Genomic DNA, 23,586 nt, shown 5'->3' with positions numbered 1-23,586 from the left:
TTGCGTTTCACATTTTATCCCGCTGACCGGCCTAACGTCTGCTCCTCGATTGGCAAATCTCTTTTTCAGCACATCTTCCGCTTACATGGCTTGCCCCTTCACATTGTGTCCGATCGGGGGGTTCAATTCACCTCAAAATTCTGGAGAGCCCTCTGAAAAACTGTTGGATGTGAGATTGGACTATTCCTCAGCCTATCACCCCAATCCAATGGTCAAGTCGAGAGGGTTAACCAGATCATGGTAAATTATCTCCGCCACTTCATCTCCATGCAGCATGATGACTGGGTACAGCTTCTTCCATGGGCTGAATGCTCGTATAACAACCACACAAGTGAGTCCACCACTTCTACACCATTCTACATTGAGTACAGTTAACATCCTAGCATTCCTCTTCTCGTGTCGGCTACATCTCAGGTACCCGCAGCTGACTCTGCATTTGGGGACTTTCTGCAAATCTGGCAACAGACACGGTCCTCTATTCTACTGGTAGTTGATTGCATGAAGCGAAAGGCGAATATAAGAGGAAGAGAGCTACCCCAGTATCTCCTGGGTACCAAAGTCTGGCTATCCACTAGGAATATCTGTCTGAAGGTGCCTTCATACAAATTTGCTCAAAGGTTCTTCGGACCTTTTGAGATCCTGCAACAGATTATTCCTGTCTCCTATAAGCTTCGGCTGCCTCCTACCCTCAGAGTCCCCAACTCCTTTCATGTGTCCCTCCTGAAGCCTGTGGTCCTGAACCGCTACATTAAAACTCCTAGCCCTGCAGTTGCTCCCAGCGGTTCTTCTGATGTGTTTGAGGTAAAGGAGATCCTGGACTTCAAGAGAGTAGGGGGAAGAACTTTTTATTTGGTGGATTGGAAGGGGTTTGGTCCAGAGGAGAGGTCCTGGGAGCCAGAAGAGAACCTCAATGCCCCTGCCCTCATTAAGAAATTCCTGTCTTTCTCTGGTCCCAAGAAGAGGCCCAAGAAGGGGGGGATACTGTAATGTCCATGGCCGCGGACCATCGTTCTGACTCACCCCTCGACGGCCAGGGCCATGGATCTGTGAGTGCTGGCCCGCATCTCCTCCCCAGGAGACGCCAGCACTCACTTCTGCTCCACTCTGCAGTGTCCCGTAGGGTACGTGCGCACAATCGTGCCAGGCCTTAAAGGACCAGCACATGAATAATGTTACAAATTAGCCCTAATCACTCTGGACTATAAAAGGGGCTCTGCCCTTTCACTCCTTGCCTGAGCATTGTTTGTATTTCTATGTTAGTCTTGCAAATGGTCCCTTAGTCGTATCCTGTTCCCTGTGTTCCTGTGCCCTGCTACCTGTATCCTGTGTCCCATGCTGTATTTGGTCCTGCGCCATCTCATCTTGACGCGAGGTTACGTCTGGACTTCGACAGTTAACCGCCGTGCGGCATTACACCGCAGCAGCGGTTAACTGCGCAGTGTGTCTGCCTTGCATTTCCCGTTGCCGATCAGCGGCCCATCACCGCTTATTCCGGCAATTAACCCAATAGATGCGGCGGTCGATTGCGATCGCCGCATTTAAGGAGCTTAGAGCAGATCGGCAGCGATGGTTGCCATGGCAACCGGAGGCCAGACAATGGCCTCCGGGCTGCCATGTATGGAAGCCTATGAGGACCAGCTAGTCCTCACAGGCTTCCTGTCAGAGTTACTGTCACGTCACAATGACAGTTAGAATACATTACACTACTTAGGTAGTGTAATGTATTCTAGCGGCGATCAGAGCTGAAAGTCTTAACCTAGTGCTACAGAAAAAAATTCAACAAAAGGTAACAAAAATGTTTTCGAAAAGTGTAAAAATAAAAGTTAGAAGTTACAAAAACAAAATATGCTTTTTTTCGTATAATAAGTATTTTATTATAGGAAAAAAATGAACACGTTAAAAAAAGTACACATATTTGGTATCACCGCATTCGTAACGACCCAAACTATAATACTATAGTATTATTTTTCCCGCACGGTGAACACCGCAAAATAAATAAGTAACAGACAATGGCAGAATTACTATTTTTTTGGTCACCACCCCACCCAAAATATAAAATAAAAAGTGATCAAAAAGTTGCGTGTACCCCAAAATTGTACCAATAAAAACTACAACCCGTCCCGCAATAAACAAGTCCTTACACAGCTTTTTTGACTGAAAAATAAAAAAGTTATGCCTCTCCGAATATGGTGACACAAAAAATAAATAATTTTATTAAAAGAAAGTGGTTTGCAAACGCTGCAAAACATAAAAAAAACTATATAGATATGGTATCGCCATAATCGTATCAATCAGCAGAATAAAGTAAAATTGTCATTTATAGCCCACGGTGAACACCGCAAAAAAACCAAAACAATCAGAATTGATAGTTTTTGAACACCTTGCTTGCCAAAAAATGGAATAAAAAGTGATCAACAACTTGCATGTGCCCCAAAATGGTACCAATGAAAACTACAGATTGTCCTGCAACAATTAATCCCTCACACAGCCCTGATGGAGAAAAAAAGAAAAAAGTTCTGGTCTCAGAATATGGCGACGCAAAATGTGCAGTGTTCCAAAAGCGGATAATATTGGGCACCACCTACCAGTGCGACACTGGCCACATATCTATGAATAATTATTTACCCCATTATTATACCCTCTTATTATGCCCTGATGTTCTCGCACAGTTTACATATGCCCCCACATTATAACCTGAAATACCAGTAAAACTCCAAACAGAACAAGCACCAAGCAAAATCTGCGCTCCAAAAGCCAAATGGAGCTCCCTCCCTTCTGATCCCTACAGCATGCCCAAACAGCAGTTTACGTCCACATATATGGCATCACCATACCCGGGAGAACACGATTAAAAATTTTTGAGGTATTTGTCTTTAGTGGCACAAACTGGGCAGAACATATTGTGCACAACATATTGTGCACTAAAATGGCATATCAGTGGAAAATTTAAATTTTCACTGAGCCCGTGCCATATGCTGCGGGTGACAGCTGTGTATTACAGCTGACACCCCTGACTAACGGACAGGAACAGTGATCGCGCTGTTACATGAGCCCATAAAAATGACAATATACTGCAATACATTAGGGGGACTAATAAAATGTGTAGGAAAAAAGCAAATAAAGTTATCACTAGTGAAAAAAATTTAATAAATATTTAAGGTTAGAAAAAAAAACCTTTTCCCAGTTTTTCTCTAAAGTAATGCAAAAATAAAAAAATACACAAAATTGGTATTGCTGCGTCCGTAAAAGTCTGAACTATTACAAAATACCATTATTTAACTCGCACGGCGAACGCCGTACAAAATAAAGAATTTAAACCGCCAAAATTTCAGTTTTTTCGTCACCAAAACGATTTTATTTTCAGTTTCCCAGTACATTAAATGGTACTTTAAATGGTGTCAATGGAAACTACAACTCCTCCTGCAAGAAATAAGCCCTTACACCACTATATTGACGGAAAAAGAAAAAAGAAATGGCTCTTGGAATGCAAGGAGGGAAAAACGAAAAAGAAAAAGCAAAAAATGGATCAGTTCGGAAAGTGTTAATTAATTTCTAAGAAAAAAACATTTATGACCACATGTGGGGTATAGCCGTACTCGGGAGAAATTGTTTTACAAATGTTGGGGTGCTTTTTCCGCCTTTATTTTTTGTGAAAATGAAAAAAAATCAACATTTTAGTGGAAATAATGTTGATATTAATTTTCCTGGCCTAATTCTAATAAATTCTGCAAAAGACCTGTGGGGTCTAAATGCTCACTATACCCCTAAATATATTCCTTAAGTGGTATAGTTTCCCAAATGGGGTCACTTTTGGGGTTTTTCAACTGTTTTGGTCCCTCAGGGGCTTTGCAAATGCGACATAACACAATTTTAGCTAAATTTGAGCTCCAAAAGCCAAATAGCGCTCCTTCCCTTCTAAGCCCTGCTGTGGGTCTAATCAGCAGTTTATTACCACATATGGGGTATTGCCGTAATCGGGAAAAATTGCTTTACAAATGTTGGGATGGTTTTTCTCCTTTATTCCTTGTAAAAATGTCAAATTATCTACGTTTTTTTTTAGAAAAAAAGTACCGTATTTTTCAGACTATAAGACGCAGTTTTTAGCAAGAATAAATCTTGCTAAAAAGTCCCTGCATCTTATAATCGGCAGTCAAGGGACCCGGCAGCGCCGGACCCCCTGACCACGACTTACTTAACCCATTCCCGACCCGTGATGTGCCGGCCCATCATGGAGCGGGGAGAGGATGATGTATGGCAGGGGCGTAGCTAGGGGGGGCAGGCGGGGCATGTGCCCCGGGCGCAACTTAGAGGGGGGCATCAGCGCCACCCCCTCCTGCACTATAATTGTACCTGCGTCTATAGGACACAGGTACAATTATAAGCAATGAATGGCCGGGTACGTTCCGTGCCCGGCCATTCCGCGCCTTTCTACGAGTGAAGCGGCGCAATACTTTGCATCGTTGAAAGGCGCTGAATGACAGGGAAAGTCATTCTGCTTAGCCAATCAGCACCTTTCATAGACACTTCGTTCAACCCCAGGAGACCTGCGCAGAAGAGAGCAGGTCTCCATTGCTGCCGGACGGGATTAAGGTGAGTTTAAATAGTTTGTTATTTTATTGTAATAAAAAACTGTGTGGCTTTATCTACGGGGGTGGCTTTATCTACAGGGGGGGCTTTATCTATGGGGGGGTTTTATCTACAGGGGGGCTTTATCTACGGGGGGGGCTTTATCTACAGGAGGGGCTTTACCTATGGGGGCTTTATCAACAGGGGAAGCTTTATCTACGGGGGGCTCTATCTACAGGGGGCTATATACTGGGGTGGGCTATCTATGGAGCACTATATACAGGGGTGGGCTATATCTACAGGGTGGCTATATACAGGGGTGGGCTAACTATGGAGCACTATATACAGGGGTGGGCTATATGTACAGGGGGGCTATATACAGGGGTGGGCTATCTGTGGAGAACTATATACAGGGGTGGACTATATGTGGAGCACTATATACTGGGGTGGGCTATATCTGCAGGGGGGCTATATAAAGGGGTGGGCTATCTGTGGAGCACTATATACAGGGGTGGACTATATGTGGAGCACTATATACAGGGGTGGACTATATGTGGAGCACTATATCCATGGGTGGGCTATATCTACTGTGGGGCTATATACAGGGGTGGGCTATCTATGGAGCACTAAATACAGGGGTGGGCTATATCTACAGGGGGCTATATACAGGGGTGGGCTATCTGAGGAGCACTATATACAGGGGTGGGCTATCTGTGGAGCACTATATACAGGGGTGGGCTATATCTACAGGGGGGCTATATACAGGGGTGGGCTATCTGTGGAGCACTATAGGGGTTGCTATTTGTGGGACACTATATACAGTGGTGGGCTATATGGGGCACTATCTACAGGGGGCTCTATGGGGGGAATATCTACAGGGGACTCTATGGCAGGGACTATCTACAGGGGACAACGTGTGTGTGTGGGGGGGGGGACACCGTGTATGGTGTATGGTACGCTATTATATTTAGGGGCGTTGTGTGTGGTATAATGAGAACTTTATTTTTGTTTATAATTGTAGAAATGTTGGAAAAGTGAAAAGCTGAAGACATCTGAGCGGCAAACCTGCAAAAATGGTCTGTGACCGGGAGAAGTCATCATAGAGGTCTGGACTGGATGGAGAAAAAAAACTAGAATCTGAGACGTCACCGGTAAGCCACTTAATGTAAATGTTTATTTTGCCTCCAATCAGTAATGTAGTCACTGTATGATCTGCAGCGAGATGATGGGTGGTATGATTATGATATGATTTATTTTTTTTAAAACAGCATCTCCCAGCATATCCTTACCATTGTTCGTGTAATGCTGGGAGCTGGAAACAAATTAGTGCAAACCTATACGGCAGGGGTTGCACTAAATTGAACTGTATTTGTGCTGGTGTTGTATTTATGTACTGAACTTGGTTCTGGTGCTTAATATATGTACTGAGCTTGGTTCTGGTGTTGTGTATATAACTATATTGCTTGTAAAATGTACAAATGTTTTTATGCTCGAGTTACATAAAAAAATGTGGAAAAGAAATGACACATCATTGATTGGTAGAGAAAACAAACACGGCGAGGGGGAAGGAGATGTCGGGAAAGAGGTTGGGGGGGCACCAAACTGAATCTTTGCCCCGGATGCTGGAGAACCTAGCTACGCCTCTGATGTATGGAGCGGGCTCAAGTGCTGAGCCCTCTCCATACACAGCAGGTGTCAGCTTCTGACACGCTGCTCTAATGGTCAAGAACAGCGATGGCGCTGTTCCTGGTAGTTTAACTAGTTAAATGTCACGGTCAATAGCAACCGCGGCATTTATAGTGGTTTTCCCACGATGGACATTTATGACATATCCACAGGATATGTCATAAATGTCAGATAGATGCGGGTCCCACCTTTTTCACACATAAATATTGAATTTGCGGGTCCCAGATAGATGCGGGTCCGACCTTTTTCACACATAAATATTGAATTTATCGACCACATTTTTTTTTACTAACATAAAGTACAATATGTCACGAGAAAACAATCTCAGAATAACTTGGATAGGTAAAAGCATTCCAAAGTTATTACCACATAAATTGACTCATGTCAGATTTGAAAAAATCGGTTGCATCCTCAAGGCCAAAACAGGCTCAGTCCTGAAGGGGTTAATAGAAGGTACTGCACATGGCACCATCCAACCAAACTTCATCTAACATTGTTTTTAATAATTATTCAATAAAGTATTTTTTATTTTTAACATTGATGTAACACACTACTTTTCCCACTCCCCGTTCCTTTGTTCATATATCGATAATTGGTGGTGTACACCTAGTGTGAATTACTCCAACATATTATATACAAAATTGTAAGAGGGTAATACCTATCTAAATATATCACAAAACAGGCTCAGTCCTGAAGGGGTTAATAGAAGGTACTGCACATGGCACCATCCAACCTGAGCTCGTTTGTGAGTTTGGTGACTGAATTGCTGTGATTGATAGAAGACTGACATAAAGCTATGAGAATCATGGGAAAATTAATTCATATTTGACTATCTGGTTATATATTGCAGATGTGTGGTAGATTTTAATTAGACATTTTCAAGGACGAGGAAAATATGGGTACAATCTGGAGAAGTGCAACGAACATGTTGTGCTGTTGATCAAGAAGACTAGATTGCAATTCAGATAATGTTTGATGTCATTCAGAAAAAAGAAGGAAATAATTTGTTGCTGCTCAGTGTCGCCTTTATTAAATCTGAAATAATGTATTGCCTGCTGACTCAGAGCTTGAAATGGTACGTTAAGCATGTCAGGTTGTCTGAAGATCACTTTATTTATTTGTGAAAATGCAAATGGCTGGAAAATTGATCCAGCTGCTTTTTATTATATAACTCACTTTTACATTTTGGTAATGCATCCATTTTTTTTATTAGAATGAGAGAACAGCATAGAGACATACAGACAGAGAAGCACATCCAAGATATTACTCTGATTGTAAATTTTTATGACTTATTTTGTTTATAATGGTGTACATAGACATAATTTTTTTATGTATTTAGATCCTGATTAAAAAAAACAGCTGATGTCTAAGATCACGAGCAGACCTTGATGGGCATCCTTCCTTGGGAGAATAGAGGATTGGCCATGATTAATTTTTTTTAGTTAATCCACTATTGTTTTCCCCAAGGAGTGGCACCTGTGGTGTCCTGGAGCCTCTTACCACTTTGCCTAAAATGTAAAGGCATAAAATACCATTTATAAATACACCAAAAACTAAATCTGAGGATTTTTTTGTGGAAATATTCTTGTACTGTATATTTTCTTATGCTGAGACACACCTCCCTTTAGGTGAATATTGATAAATAAATATCTGGCACCAGAAATGTCTATATATAAGACTTTGTTCACAGTAATGTCATGGTTTCCATTTATAATGGATGTTGTGACTTATCCAATGTACAGCAGAGGTTTCTGCCCTATTTTTTACATCGAAAGTGGCAGAAAAACCGTGAACAATAGAAATTGCTTTAATGAATCTTATTCTGTTAAAATCATAATAATATTAAAAACAATCTAGTATAAAAACAAATATATTTTATATGGGTTATAATGATATAATGAATCATCTTATACACCATTTTCTCTATTCCTCCAGGCTATCTCATTTGACATATGATCATGTAATCCGTCTAGATATAGAATAAAAATCTTTGTCTCCGTTGTGATACTTTTACTATTAATATATGATGATATAAATATGTAAAAAACAGGCATTATATAGTATAATCTGTACTTACTGCCATTTCTGGCAATTTACAGATGCCTTGGCAACTGGACAGGCAGCTACCCTGGCTGCATCTCCTTCTGCCAGTTTTAAACTTCTGGCAGGATACACAGCTCTTGCCATCATCGGAGGTAAATTTTAAAGGAAAGGTCCAACTTTGCAACCAATTTTTCTTTTATTATTCCAAAGCGTCTAGAAGTAAAAATAAAGCAACTTTACAAATAATCTTAAAGACCTCCTATAGTTTTGTGTCTCCAACTCCTAGATATACCTATGTGTCCCCATAGCAACATATTACAAACAATCTATGAGTAGCCTGCAGTCATATCCTTTTCAGCTTCTTATTAACATACATTTAGTAGGGGACAGATTGAAGGCAATATGACTGCAGGGATCAGACTACACAGAGTTTGATTGTTATCAGAGACACATAGGCCTGCATAGGAGCTGTAGACACAAAGTAATTGGAGATTTTTAAATAAAGCGAATCTGTCAGCAGTTTTGAGGCCTGAAAACTGCTGATAAGTTGATATAAGGGAGGGAATTTTAAACGTAACAATCAGGAGATCGCTAGAGCCGTCCCTCAGAGCAGAGAGGAGGGCATGCAACGTGCAGTGCAGGAGCACTCACACATCAAGTCCAACCTCAGTGGCACTTGTGATCGGCACGCGGGGGGAACTAAACATCATTTTTTTTGGTCATTCAACCTACATGACCAAGTAAAAAGGTATGTTTAAAATGCCCTTCCCCTCCCCTATATCACCCTCTCAGCAGTTCTGAGACCTCAAAACTACTGACAGGTTCCCTTTAAGATTTTTTGCTTCATTTTTCATCTTAATGCATTGGGACAATAAAAAGGAATTGGTTGCAAAGGTGCAGCTTCCTTTTAAATATTGACCAAGAGAAAATCCACAGTGACTTTTCAAATAAATATTTTGTGCTCTAAATCCTAGGTTTTATAATGTATTTTTGTTATTCACTTTAAACATAAACCCTTTAAGGATTTACAATAAAATATTTATTCGTTTTAGGTTTAGTAAATGTGAAACAGAAAATAAAAAGAATCCAGATTACATAATATAGACTTGTTTATTTAAATTCTAAATATTTATTGCTGGAGAACTCTTAAAAATATCTCTAAGTTTCCTAGTGGGGGAGTCTCATTCACAACATCTGGCTCAGCTCTAAGTCCCTAGAATTAGGCTCACATAAAATCATGAGTTAGTCTGAAAGGCGGCTCTATGAGTGTCAGTGGTTTGGGTTTGTGGATGCAGAGGGCACCAGACTAAACACACAAAGTTTGTTTGATTTTTTTAAATGAACGCAATATCCTGGATGAAAAAAAATTTAAGAATTAATGACAAGCAAGACTCATTTTAACAGAAAAAAGACAAGTTAGGGTATGTGCACACGACAACGCCAATTACGCCTGAAATTACGGAGCTGTTTTCATGAGAAAACAGCTCCTGAATTTCAGACGTAATTGCATGTACTCACGTTTTTCGCGGCGTCTTTTACGGACGTAATTGGAGCTGTTCTTCATTGGAGTCAATGAAAAATGGCTCCAATTATGTCCCAAGAAGTGTCCTGCACTTCTTTGACGCGGCCGTAATTTTACGCGCCGTCTTTTGACAGCGACGCGTAAAATGACAGCTTGTCTGCACAGAACATCGTAAGACCCATTGCAAGCAATGGGCAGATGTTTGCCGACGTATTGGAGCCGTCTTTTCAGGCGTAATTCGAGGCGTAAAACGCCTCCATTACACCTGAAAAGAGGTCGTGTGCACATACCCTTAAGTGCACATGACTGCATATTCATAGTTGCAGATCACTATGACCTTAAAATTGGTGAAGTTTTGTAATTATATTTAAAAATTATTTGGTAGTGGATTAGATAGAGTGGAAGAGGTGACTTGTATTTTTTTAAATTATTTCCTTTCCTGCTAATTGCCATAATTACCAAGCAAATATTAATGTCATATCATGCAAAAACATGATATGACATACACTAATTTCTACCAGTTCCCAGCCAGCAACTTCAATAGACACCTCACGTTACCTGCCACTCTTCATAGAGACATAGACAGCACCCTATTTACAAACAATTTACTGCATTTATCAAATGTTTGTCTTTTATGCTCCTATTCATTAAATTGTGAATATATCAACAGCCTTCAATCAAGAAGACTTTGGGGTTTCTGTCACTTTTGGCAGCAAGAATGGCACAACAAGCAGCCCTATTCTTGCCATCAAAACTAAGAAAAACTCGACAGAAGCCTGACAGAACTAATTATAAGTTAAAGGGGATCCATCGTTCACTGCTTGGATCTGTCATACAACAAAACCTGCCACAACATTTTGACTTCCGTTATGAACGGAAACCATGACACTAGTGTTAACAAAGCCTAACAGAATGGATACTTTGCCAGCCAAACTTTGTATATTTTAGTTACACTTACAGTCAACAAAACCAGTTGATCCAACATGAGGCACAATACTTACATTGACCAATTGGCCACTAAATTGGAATAAACTCACCTTAGTAATTCTGTGCTGGTTTCCACACCACTAGTTCTTGATTGTCCCCTTTTCCATTCTTATGCAATGACATCATACTATTTACAATCACCTCCATATGATATGATTTCAGTATGGATGTCACGTCATAGCAGTGAGCCTCAATTGACTGCTGTGATCATGTGATGTCTTATGGACATCACTGCATAAGGTAGATAAAAGTAAGGGCCACGGACAGGTGGCTACTAATGGCGCGAGAATGGTACAGGATTACATCAGATCAGGTAAGCATATTAAATTTCGTTTACGTTCAAGTTTTAGCCATGTTAAAACGTATTTAAATGTGTCAGAAAATCCCTTTAAGAGTGCAAATTCCCTTCCTCTATAGGAAATCAGACAGATCATTTGATCAACATGCTACCTTGTTTAATTGATATCAGTATTCCTATATATTCATGAAAAGAAAATCTGTATCCCTTTCATAAATATAGCAACATTTTCAGTCATTACCAGTCATCTTGGAAGCATGTTCTATATATTTAAGGCTCAAGTCCTCCGTGCCATCTATAAACTGAAAATACACAAACATTTTGCCATGGACTATTAATATATTCATAGATAGTGATCACATTTTCCTTGGTATTCTCATCACGTATCTTGAGCTGTTTTGAGTTTGTTAAATGGGTTGTCCCATAAAAACAAACTTTTTTTACTACAGAGGTTGGACCCCCACAACATTCCCAAAAGCGAGGGGTCCTACGTCCTCATTCTCAGCTGGAGAGCAGGACGAGCATGCGCTGTCCCTCTCCATAGACTTAAATAAGGATGTTGGAAATAGCTACATGAGCGTGCTCTTATTCTTATCTTATTCTATATTACGAATATATACTGTAAATATGTATCTAAAATGTGTTATGTGTTCATACACAATAATGAAGTGAATATTTCGAAAACAATTACAAAAAATGTGTTAAATGACCAAAGCTTTTATGTCACAGATATTTATTAAAAACATATGCAATGACTGCTGAGATGCCATATGTTCCTGTTAAATGTGTAACAGCATGGGTTATCTAAAGATGAAATCAGCCATTTATCAGACATATGTATTTGCTCCTCACAGTTTGTGGCACGTTGTATACAATTTTCTAGATAACCAGGAAATTAAGAGGCTTTAGATACAAAAGACATCATGTGTGAAAAGATCTTAGATCAGGGGTAGGCAACCTGCAGTTGCCAAGCTGCGGGAACACTGCATGTCCCAGCATGTACAGTATGTGCTATTATCAGCCAAAGTACCAGAATGTTGATATGTGTAAAATTGTGCGCATATATGATTGCGAGCATTTGATTTAATGTACACTGCAAACACATGGTCAGATTGAGTGGTCTGGACCCAAGCACTAATGGTCAATGACCCCTTAACACTCTGTATAGTTACTGTGCACTAGAACCGGGTTAACACAATGCCTTTAAACAGCATTTATATGATGTATATGTTATTATTTAATTATTTTTTTTTAAGTCCCGGCACTTAAACGTTAATGCATCTCACTAAGGTGCTGTGGGCAGTGGCGTAACTACCGCGGTAGCAGTCATAGTGGCTGCCTGCGTCTTGAGGGGGCCCATGCCGCCAGCCGACACGCCCCCCCCCCCAATATGCCCGGTGGCGCCGCTAGCAGCCGTTATGGCTGCTACAGCAGCCGTTATGGCTGCTACAGCAGTAGCGTCGCTACTACGGGGCCCGCGCCGCTAAGCCTCCAACAAGTATGGGCCGGACGACACAGGCGACACAGCCACCCCGTCTTGCATTAATTGTACCTGCGTCTATAGCACGCAGGTACAAATACATGCATTAGCGCTGAATGGCCGGGCATGTTCCATGCTCGACCATTGAGCGCCTCACAATTGTGCTGATTGGCGGGGCAAAATGACTTGCTCCGCCAATCAGCACCTTTCAACGACGCTAGCGGTGCGACGACGTCATCACGCCGCTTCCGTGCTTGAAAGGCGATAATTGACGGGGCAAGTCATTCTGCCCTGCCAATCAGCGCCTTTGAATGATGCGTTGTTCAGCTCCAGCAGACCTGCTAAGAAGAGAGCAGGTCTGCATTGCTATCGGACAGCGCGGGAATGGGATCATGTGAGTATGTAAAGTTTTTTGTTTTTTTCTAATAAAACTGTGAGTGGCATTATCTATAGTGGGGGCTCTACCGGGGGTGTCGTCTATATGTGGGGATGTGGGCCACTATTTAGGGGGGGTCTATATGTGGGGATGTGGGGCACTATCTACAGGGGGTCTATATGTGGGGATGTGGGCCACTATATACAGGGGGGTCTATATGTGGGGCACTATCTACAGGGTGGTCTATATGTGGGGATGTGGGCCACTATATACAGGGGGGTCTATATGTGGGGATGTGGGGCACTATCTACAGGGGGTCTATATGTGGGGATGTGGGCCACTATATACAGGGGGGTCTATATGTGGCCACTATATACAGGGGTGGTCTATATGTGGGACACTATATACATGGGGGTCTATATGTGGGAGTGTGGACCACTATCTACAGGGGGGTCTATATGTAGGATGTGGGCCACTATATACAGGGGGTCTATATGTGAGACACTATATGCAGAGGAGGGCTATATGTAGAGCACTATCTATAGGGGAGCTATTTTTAGGGCACTTTCTACAGGGATGGGCTATATGTGGGACACTATATACAGGGGTGGGTTACCTGTGGGACACTATATACAGGGGGAGCTATATGTGAGACACTATCTACAGAGGTTGGCTATACGTGGAGCACTATCTATAGGTGAAGCTATATGTAGGGCAGCACGGTGGCTAAGTGGTTAGCACTATTGCCTTGCAGCTCTGGAGTCCATATGTGGGCACTATCTACAGAGAGTTGTATGTGGGACACTATCTACAGGGGCTTCTATGTAGGGCACTATCTACAGAGGCTCTATGGGGGTCACTATCTACAGGGGACTATGGGGGCACTATCTACAGGGGGCACGGTGTGTGTGTGTGTGTGTGTGTGTGTGTGTGTGTGTGTGTGTGACACAGTGTATGGTACTATTCTAATCAGGGACACAGTGTATCTCGCTATTATAGTTAGAGGTGCAGTGTATGGCGCTTTATTATATTTAGAAGTGTTAAGAATTTTAACTTCATTTATAGGTCTAGAAATGTTTTAAAAGTGAGAAGCTGAAGACATCTGAGCGGAAAACTGCAGAAATGGGTCATGTCTGATAGAAATCCATCATAGATGTCTGGACCAGAGGGAGAAGAAAAGAACTAGAATCTGAAATTTGTCACCGGTGGGTCATTGAATGTAAATGTTTATTCTGCCTAGAATCAGTACTGTAGTCACTGTATGATCTGCAGCGAGATGATGGTGGTATGATTTTTTTTGTGAAACAGCATCTCCCACAATATACTCACCATTGTTCGAGCCATGCTGGGAGCTGTAGTTTTACAACATACAAACCTATACGGCAAGGGTTGCACTAAATTGAGTTGTATTTGTTCTGGTGTTGTATATATGTACTGATCTTGGTTCTGATGCTGTATGTAAGTACTGAGCTTTGTTCTGGTGCTGTATATACATATGAGATTGGTTTTGGTGCTGTATATATGTAATGAGCTTGGTTTTGGGGATGTATATATGTACTGAGATTAGTTCTGGGGATGTATTTATGTACTGAGCTTGGTTCTGGTATTGTATATATGTACTGAGCTTGGTTCTAGTGCTGTATTGATGTAATGGGCTTGGTTCTGGAGCCGTATATGTCAGAGCTTTGTTCTGGAGCTGTAATTATATAAGATATATTTATAATAACAAAATTGCAGGGCATATGGAATTGTTCTCAATTAATTGTATATTTCATGGGAGCCTGTCTGGTATTTTTAACCCTTTGAACCGCCACCATGCGGTAATACATGACATGACAATATTTCCAAACATTCCCTTGTATGTTTTTTTCAGATGCAACAAAATCTTTAAAATCCACTTTTAAAACGGTGCACACTATATGCTAATTACTCATTAAAGGGTCATGGGGCGGTGCCGCTATCCTGAAGAGCCACATAGTCCTGCCTCCAAACCCACCTTTCCATGTTTGAGTGACATCTCCCTGGCTGATACAACTTTCTCGGATGCGCCATTGCCTTGTGGCACTATACACAAGGAGGGGCTGTGTGGCACTATACACAAAGGGGGGATGTGTGGCACTATACACAAAGGGGAGCTGTGTGGCACTATACACAAGGGGGAGCTGTGTGGCACTATACACATGGGGGAACTGCATGGCACTATTTACAAAAGGGAGGGCTGTGGCTCTATCTACAGTTGTGCAATCTACAGGGGTCTGTGTGTGGCACTATCTACTAAGGGGGGGGGGCTATGTGGCACTATATACAAGGGAGGGGGGCTGTGTGGCACTATAAACAGTGCTATATACAGTGGGGGCTTTATGGCGATATCTACAGGGTGGCTGTATGGCACTATCTACAAGGGGGAGGTGGGGGCACTATCTACAAATGGGGTGTGACACTGTCTATACACAGAGCTATATAGCACTGTCTACAGGGGGGCTGTATGGCACATTCTACGAGGGGCAATATTTATAAGGGGGGGTGCTTGTGGCACCCGGGGGGGTACCCCGGTTAAGAGTTTGCTATGGGGCCCAGTCTTTCCTAGTTACGCCCCTGGCTGTGGGCCTCTTCTGGTGTGTCCATCCCAGTGATACATGCTGGACATGTGTTCTGTAAATCCAGATAGCTGATGCTCTTATTAGCTTTCAGAAACTAGCACATCTATATTCCTGTACTGCTTTCCCATTTTGCAGACACTGAAACAGCCTCTGTGTGATTTCGTGTCTGCTTTGCAGACACTGATTGAGCCCCTGAGAAAATTAATAGGTTGCTTAATTTTGCAGTACGAAGCAAATCAACAAGAAAAAAAAAATCTGTGTAAATGCTTACATACTGAAGCATTAAATAATACCAACATTCTGATGGGAAAAAAAATACTAACTGGATTCTTATGTTGAGGGAACTCTGTATTCTTACTCCAGTCTAGTTACAACTTATAGATTGCCCGGTAGAGATGGAACATTACTAAAGAAAATCTGATCATATATTTACTGTCTGCATTTTGAATGAATAAATATCATACATATATAATACCATAGTAATCAAAATGACTAGATATCATATTCCATAGTTTGGGATATTAGGAGGTTAGCTAATGTGCTACTCAATCAAACATAACTGCCTAAGCCATTTTACTTGGTCTTTTGTGGGAAAAAAAGGCTAGATATAACACTGATGAAACGCAAGATTTGCAAAACATTGTAACAAAGAACTAAAAATCAGTAGTCATTCAAGTGTCATATAACAAAAGGAAATGTTTATTGTACTATTATACATTAAAAAAAAATCTCTAAGTAATGATGACACACTTGTCCTATGATTTGAAAAGAACATATGAGCAACTCCAGATTTGCTTTAAATTTGCACTTTGTGTGTTTTGTTTAAATGCTGTAAGTCTGCCATACACAATAGAAAACAGCTGTCATTGTAATAATATTACAGTTTTCACAAGACAATATTAAACTTACCCTGGGGGTGTTTACCTCATAAATAGTAATTGATCTGAGACGTCAAACAGCACCGCATTTCCTGGTAATAATGCCACAACCAAAGGATGATTAGAAAATCAAAGAAAGTAGCATAACCTCTTTGAAGTTAAGAAGAGGGGGCATTCACTCCTTGATTGGTTATGGAGAAATTCTGTGAATGACTGTATTAGGTTCAGGCTTGAAACAGGCATTTTGCCACTCAATGTTAAAAATTATGCAACAACCGTAACCCATAAGTGTTGCGGGCCTGTAGATATTTATGACTGTACCCGGGCCAACAGAGCATGGTGTGGATCCACTTTGTTGCCAATGGATTTTGGGTAGAGCTAAACTGGTGAGCAGAGTCTAAAGGATGGCTAGGTGCTCAACCAAACGGAGACGTGGACTTGGCTGTTAGTATCCCGCCAACACGTACAGGCATGGACAAGACAGCAAACAGATGCAAGGTCCAAACTAAGGTGTAGGTCAGGGCAGGAGACAGACGTCCACTTACTGTTAGCAGAGCCAGAGGTTAGAACAGACGGTCGTCGTGGTGAACAGGCAAAAGGTCATGGCAGGCAGCAGACCGGGATGGTCAAGTACAAGCAGGGTCAGTAACAGTAAATCTAATAGAAATCACAGGAGAGGAGCACTAGCAAGCTAGACGAAAGAACCTAATTGCTAAGCACTAAGCAAAGTGGGATGTACCCTTCTATACCCAGGAAAGTTTGTTTGGAATTTGGTGCTCGCTGGCCCTTTAAAAGAAGGGTCAGTACGTGTGCACTAAAAGCAGCAGCAGGAGAGCCAGAAGGAGAGCACTGGTGGGTTTCGAGGCCGCAAGCAGAGATGCTCGGGAGGAAAGGAGAAAGTCAGCCAGGACACAGAAGATGAGCGGGACGCCGGGGAGTGATGAGTATGGTGGAGCGGGTGCGGCCATGATAATAAGAATTCAATCCATAGCAGAGTTTTTTTGCTTTTTGCAGAGGTTGCTACATCATGCGATTTTTCAAAGGTTGAGTGGCTTTTTCCCTTCATAATTAATATGCCGTACCAAGGCTCTGTTCACATTTGCGTTGGAGGCTCCGATCTGAGACTACCTGAGCCAAATTCTGTCAGATATAATAAGAATAGCGCTGCATGCTGTCAAAAAGACAGAAACCTCGAATTAACCCAATGGCCTCCATTATACGTCAATGCGGTCCATCGGGCACAAAAGCAACAACGCAGATGTAAATATAACCTTGGTCACTTGAAAATTAGATGTACTTGTTATTTTCATGCAACTTTTATGGTATTATTTACCATATGGTTTATTTTACATTGGCAATTTAACTTAGATTATGAGAGCTGCATCTTTTTATTTTAATGGACTAAAACTCTACAAGTATGGTCTCACCCGAGTCTGTATCGTAACCTGGCTGGTTTAGCTAACGGCTGTTGTCACTTTTAATCTGTTCATAAACACACATTTCTGAGTTGTTATACGATACAGTAAAGTGTTTCTTTTTTCTCTTTTTCCTGTATAGAAAATGTTTGGTTTCTGTTTCCTCTGGTCATTCTGGTTCCTTTTGAACTTAAAAAAATAAAAGCAAATCTTTAAACAGCTGCACAATTGTTCATTAAAATGACCTTTCTTCCCTTTCCTGGTCTCTAAAAAAGTGGAAAAAAACTAGAGAGGTGGGGACTATATAGTTACATAGTCAGTGCGTTTTAAAAAAAAGTCTATCAAGCTCAACTTTTAATGCTTACAACCAGGGGTGTAACTAGGAAAGACTAAGCCCCATAGCAAACTCTTGACCGCCCACCCCCGGGTGCCACAAGCAGCCCCCTTATAAATAGTGCCCCCTGTAGAATGTGCCATACAGCCCCCCCTTGTAGACAGTGCAATATAGCCCCGCCTGTAGACAGTGTCACACCCCATTTGTAGATAGCGCCCCCACCTCCCCATTGTATATAGTGCCACACAGCCCCCCCCTTAGTAGAAAGAGCAGCACAGCCCCCCCTTAGTAGATAGTGCCACACACAGACCCCTGTAGATTGCACCACACTCAGCCCCCTGTAGATAGAGCCACAGCCCTCCCCTTGTAAAAAGTGCCATACAGTTACCCCATGTGTATAGTGCCACACAGCTCCCCCATCTCTATAGTGCCACACAGCCCCCTTTGTGTATAGTGCCACACAGCTCCCCCTTGTGTATAATGCCACACAGCTCCCTCTTGTGTATAGTGCCACACAGCCCCCTCCCTTGTGTATAGTGCCACAAGGCAATGGCGCATCCGAGAAAGTTGTATCAGCCAGGGAGATGTCACTCAAACATGGAAAGGTGGGTTTGGAGGCAGGACTATGTGGCTCTTCAGGATAGCGGCACGGCCCCATGACCCTCTAATGAGTAATTAGCATATAGTGTGCGCTGTTTTAAAAGTGGATTTTAAGGATTTTGCTGCATCTGAAAAAAACATAAAGGGGAATGTTTGGAAATATTGTAAGGTCATGTATTACCGCATTAAATATACAATGAATTGAGAACAATTCCATCTGCCCTGCAATTTTGTTATTATAAATGTATCCTATATAATTACAGATCCAGAACAGCTCTGACATATATACAGTACCACAACCAAGCTCAGTGTAATGATGGGGGTAGGGAAACAGACAAGTGAGCCCTATCTACCCGCCACTCAGCCCCTGCCTACTTGCAACGACCCGCCCTAGGCGACGGGGTACAACTGGGCGACGGTCCCTACGCTCAATAAGTGCACGACAGACAAACAGACAAGGGTACACAGAAGCTAAGGGAAACGGGGCAGTTACCCACGGCAACACCGTGAGCAACAAGAGTGGTGAACGAGCCGAGTCAAAACAGGAGTGTACGAGGTACCAAACGCAGAGCAGGAGAGTAGTGAACAAGCCGAGTCAAACCAGGAGTGTACGAGGTACCAAACGCAGAGCAGGAGAGTAGTCAGTAAGCCAGGGTCAATATGAAGCAGAGTCAAATAGTTCAGAAGCTGCAGCAGGGCCAGGAAACCAAACGAGAAGAATCACAAGCAAGGAGGAACAGGAAAGGCAGGTATAAATAGACAGAGGGCGGGAGCTAGCTCCGTCTGGCCAGGCTGTGATAGGCTCTCCCACTCCTAAGCCTGCCATCCTGAGTGGTGGAAGATGGAGTCAGTCTCACAGACATAGAAGCAGGTGCAGACTGATTACCTATGGGCGTTGACACAGAAGCTGCACCTGGCAGATCCTTTACAGTACCCCCCCCTTTTATGAGGGGCCACCGGACCCTTTCTAGGTGGACCTGATTTATTGGGGAAACGAAGGTGGAACCTCCTGACCAATACCCCAGCGTGACATCCCGGGTGGGTACCCAAGTCCTCTCCTCAGGCCCGTATCCTCTCCAATGGACCAGGTACTGGAGGGAGCCTTGGACCATCTTGCTGTCCACAATCTTGGCCACCTCGAATTCTACCCCCTCAGGGGTGAGAACGGGGACAGGAGGTTTCCTCGAGGGAGCCAAGGACGGGGAGCAGCGTTTAAGGAGGGAGGCATGAAACACGTCGTGTACTCGAAAAGATGGGGGCAACTCCAGTCGGAAGGAGACAGGATTGAGGACTTCAATGACATTGTACGGCCCTATAAACCGGGGAGCAAACTTCTGGGACGGGACTTTAAGGCGCAAGTTCTTTGACGATAGCCACACCAGATCCCCGACCATAAACAAGGGGTTAGCAGAACGTCTTCTATCTGCTTGAGTTTTTTGTATGCTCTGGGACGCCTCTAGGTTCTTCTGAACCTGGGCCCAGACTGTGCACAGTTCCCGATGAACGACCTCTACCTCGGGATTGTTGGAAATACCAGGTGAAACGGAGGAGAACCGTGGATTAAACCCAAAATTACAGAAAAAGGGGGAGACCCCTGACGAGTTACTGACCCGGTTATTAAGGGAAAATTCGGCGAGGGGAATGAATGAGACCCAATCATATTGACAGTCAGAGATAAAACACCTTAAATATTGTTCTAGAGACTGATTAGTCCTCTCAGTTTGGCCATTAGTTTCAGGATGGAAGGCAGAGGAGAAGGACAGATCAATCTCCAACTTTTTACAGAAGGCTCTACAAAACAATGAAACAAATTGTACCCCTCTGTCAGAAACAATATTGACAGGGACCCCATGGAGACGCAGGATGTGTTTGACAAACAAGGTAGCTAACGTCTTAGCATTGGGTAGTTTCTTGAGGGGCACAAAGTGGCACATCTTACTGAAGCGGTCTACTACAACCCACACCACCGACTTGCCTTGAGATGGAGGCAAATCGGTGATAAAATCCATGGAGATATGGGTCCAAGGTCTCTGGGGAATGGGCAAAGAATGTAGTAAGCCCGCTGGTCGGGACCTGGGAGTCTTGGACCTAGTACAAACCTCACAAGCGGCGACGTAGGCCTTAACGTCTTTAGGCAACGCAGGCCACCAATAGTTTCTGGCAATGAGGTGCTTGGTACCCAGGATGCCTGGATGACCAGATAGTGCGGAGTCATGATTTTCCCTAAGTACCCTTAGCCGGAATTGCAGGGGAACAAACAACTTGTTCTCAGGAAGGTTCCCGGGAGCTGAACCTTGATCAGCCGCAATTTCAGAGACTAAATCAGAATCAATAGAGGAAATGATTATACCTGGAGGCAAAATACAAGCAGGATCTTCCTCCGAAGGAGGGCTGGCCATGAAGCTACGCGACAGTGCATCAGCCTTAATATTTTAAGACCCAGCCCTATAGGTAACCAAAAAGTTGAATCTGGTAAAAATAATGCCCATCGAGCTTGTCTCGGGTTTAGCCTCCGGGCAGATTCTAGGAAAACCAGATTCTTGTGGTCGGTAAGGACCGTTATCTGGTGCCTAGCCCACTCCAGGAAGTGGCGCCACTCTTCAAATGCCCATTTAATGGCTAAGAGTTCGCGGTTGCCAATATCATAGTTACTCTCAGTGGGCGAAAACTTCCTGGAGAAGTAGGCACAGGGACGGAGATGGGTGAGGGACCTGGTACCCTGGGACAAGACAGCCCCCACTCCCACCTCGGATGCGTCAACCTCCACGATAAATGGCTCCATTTGGTTGGGCTGAACCAGCACCGGGGCTGAGATAAAGCACTTCTTAAGGACCTCAAAAGCCTGGACAGCCTCAGGAGGCCAGTGGAGGAGATCAGCACCTTTGCGAGTGAGGTCCGTAAGAGGCTTAGCGATGACCGAGAAGTTAGCAATAAATCTCCTGTAATAATTAGCGAACCCCAAGAAGCACTGTAACGCCTTCAGGGAGGCAGGTTGGACCCATTCCGCCACAGCCTGGACCTTGGCGGGGTCCAATGCGGAATTCATGAGGAGTGAGGATTGGACCCAAAAATGGTATCTCCTGCACCCCAAACACACATTTTTCGGTCTTCGCAAACAGTTTGTTTTCCCGAAGGACCTGTAGCACCTTCCTGACATGCTCAATGTGGGAGGACCAGTCCTTGGAAAACACAAGTATGTCATCAAGGTACACTACAAGAAATACCCCCAGGTAATCTCTTAAAATCTCATTTATGAAATTCTGGAAGACCGCGGGAGCATTACACAATCCAAAGGGCATGACGAGGTATTCGAAATGACCTTCGGGCGTGTTAAACGCAGTCAGCCACTCATCCCCTCTTTGATGCGGATAAGGTTATACGCCCCCCATAGATAAAACTTAGAGAGCCATTGGGCCCCCTGAACCTGATTAAAGAGATCAGGAATCAAAGGAAGGGCATACTGGTTCCTTACAGTGACCTTATTCAAGTTACGGTAGTCAATGCATGGCCTAAGACCACCATCCTTATTCCCTACGAAGAAGAAGCCAGCACCTACCGGAGAAGTAGCGGGGCGAATGTAACCCTTGGCAAGGCATTCCTGGATATACTCTCTCATGGCTTCACGTTCGGGACAAGAGAGATTAAAAATCCTACCCTTAGGGAGCTTAGCTCCTGGTACCAAATCGATAGCGCAATCGTATTCTCTATGAGGAGGTAACACTTCGGAGGCCTCCTTAGAGAAAACATCAGCGAAGTCCTGAACAAACTCAGGTAGCGTGTTCACCTCCTCAAGGGGAGAAATAGAATTAACAGAAAAACATGACGTCAAGCATTCATTACCCCATTTGGTAAGCTCCCCAGTATTCCAGTCAAACGTGGGATTATGCAACTGCAACCAGGGAAGGCCTAAAACCAAATCGGACAATAATCCCTGCATCAACAGTACAGAGCACTGCTCCAAATGCATGGAGCCAACAAGTTCAAAAACAGGGGTATGCTATGTAAAATAACCATTAGCAAGAGGAGTGGAGTCGATACCCACTACCGGGACAGGTTTAGGCAAATCAATCAAAGGCATAGCTAGAGACATAGCAAATTCCACAGACATGATATTAGCAGAAGACCCTGAATCCACGAAGGCACTGCCGGTAGCAGACCTACCACCAAAAGGGACCTGAAAGGGAAGCAAGACTTTATTACGTTTCATATTTACGGGAAATACCTGTGCGCCCAAGTGACCTCCCCGATGATCACTTAGGCGCGGACGTTTTCCGGCTGCTTATTCTTACGCCTAGGACAGGTGTTCACTTGATGCTTGTCATCCCCACAATAGAAGCAGAGACCATTCATCCTGCGGAACTCTCTACGTTGTCGGGGGGACACGGAGGCCCTGAGTTGCATAGGTACCTCCGAGTCTTCCGTGGAAGAGCGAAGCAACAGAACCTTGGGAGGCATCATGGGGGAGTCAGAGGGGAAAACACAAAAACATTCAAGTTGTCGTTCCCTGAGACGTCGGTCAAGTCGTATCGCTAAAGCCATAACCTGGTCTAGGGAGTCGGAAGAGGGATAGCTAACTAGCTGGTCTTTCAGGGCGTTCGACAGACCCAACCTAAACTGGCACCTTAAGGTAGGTCATTCCACCGAGAAGCTACGCACCACTTCCTAAAGTCAGAACAATACTCCTCAACAGGTCTCTTACCGTGACGTAAGGTCACCAGCTGACTCTCGGCAAAGGCAGTCCTGTCAGTCTTGTCATAAATGACTCAGAGAGCAGAAAATAAAAGATCAACGGAGGAAAGTT

The sequence above is a fragment of the Rhinoderma darwinii genome, chromosome 3 (genome assembly GCF_050947455.1).
Source record: "Rhinoderma darwinii isolate aRhiDar2 chromosome 3, aRhiDar2.hap1, whole genome shotgun sequence".
Lineage (NCBI taxonomy): Eukaryota > Metazoa > Chordata > Amphibia > Anura > Rhinodermatidae > Rhinoderma > Rhinoderma darwinii.
This window is presented reverse-complemented; position numbering follows the sequence as displayed.